Here is a 1,878-nt window from a genome sequence, read left to right as displayed (position 1 = left end):
AGTGTGATTCTTGAGAACACACTCTTCGTGGTAATGGCGATTTGACGTCTATATTTATCTATATTTAGCATATTAGGAGTCCACTAATATTGATTTCTTATATAGGAATAAAGGTTGAATACTATTTTATTGGTTGTAGGGGCTGTGGTCGAACGCGTCGACTTGGTTGTTTATTTCATTTTACAGACCCTGGGAAGACGAAAGTCAACCTCGGTGGGATCTGAACTTGCAACATTAAGGTATATAACGAAATATCTCATGCTATTTTGCTTGTTGCGTTTTCGATTCCACCAAGCCAAATAACTGGTTTCAAATTTTGGCACAAGGCCATTAATTTTGGGGGAGGAGGATAAATCGATTACATCGACCCCCAGTGTTTAACTGGTACTTGTCATAGCGACCTTGAAAGGATGAAAGGTAAGTCGACCTCAGCGGTATTTGAACTCAGAATGGAAAGACGGACGAAATGCCACTAAGCATTTTGTCCGGCTTGCAACGCCTTAAAATAACTGACAGCATCGATTTCAAATTTTGGCACAAGGCCAGCAATTTCGGAGGAGGGGGTAAGTTGATTACATGGACCCCGGTGTTCAACTGGTACTTATTTCATCTACCTTGGAAGGATGAAAGGCAAAATCGACCTCGGCGGAATTTGAACTCAGAACGTAAAGACAGACGAAATACCACTAAGCATCTCGCCCGGCGTGCTAAAGTTTCTTATTTCTTTATTGCCCACAAGAGGGGACAAAGAAGGACAGACAAAGGGATTAAGTCGATTACATCGACCCTAGTGCGTAACTGGTACTTAATTTATCGACCCCGAAAGGATGAGAGGCAAAGTCGACCAGCTCGCCGCCTCAATAACCTAACAATATTAATAAACAAAATATAAAATATCTTTTAAAAAAATCTTTCTCCTTTGGAATTGTATTTTTTTGTTTTTGTTATCGAGATAATTAATGAAAGAAGAAAACATGAGGATTTGAAACAATCATGCTCTTCGAACGGAGATGTTCTCACGCAAACTTAATAATGTTTCCAGCAAGGAAATAAAATAACATTGAAAAATTGTGACGAAAAAAATGCATTGAAAAACTATCAAGAAAAGTAAGGGAAGTAACCGCTATAGAAAGAGTTAGCTCCCATAGATTATAAAAGCGAGCCATGTGAAACCCATTTTGTTTTTAGAGAAGGCGACGAGCTGGTAAGAATTGTTAGCACTCCGGATAAAATGCTTAGCGGTATTTCATCCGGCTTGATGTTCTGAGTTCAAATTCCACCGAGGTGGACTTTGCCATTCATCATTTCGGAATCGATAGAATAAGAACCAATCAAACATTGGGATCGACGTAATCGATAATACTTCCCTCATACAGAATTGCCTTATAGGGGAAAGGATTATTTTGTTATGGAAAAGAGACTTGAAACAATTCTAATCCCAGTTTATCCTTAGCTTCTTTACATCTTATTGTTGTTTGACTTTCCTGTCTTTTAAATGTGATTCGGTGTCTGGTCATTTATATCTTAACATGCAAATAATTTGGTAGAAAAAGAATGTACAACGGACGATGTATATATATATATATATATCTGTGTGCGTGTGTGTGTGTGTGTGTGTGTGTGTGTGTGTGTATTTGTCCCCCCAACATCGCTTGACAACCGATGCTGGTGTATTTACGTCACCGTAACTTAGCGGTTCGGCAAAAGGAACCGATAGAATAAGTACCAGGCTCAAAAGATATAAATACTGGGGTCGATTTGCTCGACTAAAGGCGGTGCTCCAGCATGGCTGCAGTCATATGACTGAAACAAGTAAAAAACTTGGTTATTTTCCCTAAAACTATATATTTTATATATATTTTATCTATAAAGCTCAAT

The 1,878-nt window shown here is 38.4% G+C and overlaps 1 protein-coding gene across 1 annotated transcript in view; it reads right to left on the bottom strand.

Moving 5' to 3' along the window:
• LOC106881169 (uncharacterized) overlaps positions 1-1,878 on the bottom strand; it is a 198,143-nt gene that overhangs the window by 135,082 nt on the left and 61,183 nt on the right. The window lies entirely within an intron of this gene.

Source organism: Octopus bimaculoides, chromosome 24 (assembly GCF_001194135.2).
Source record: "Octopus bimaculoides isolate UCB-OBI-ISO-001 chromosome 24, ASM119413v2, whole genome shotgun sequence".
NCBI classification, from domain to species: Eukaryota; Metazoa; Mollusca; class Cephalopoda; order Octopoda; family Octopodidae; genus Octopus; species Octopus bimaculoides.
This window is presented reverse-complemented; position numbering and strand designations above follow the sequence as displayed.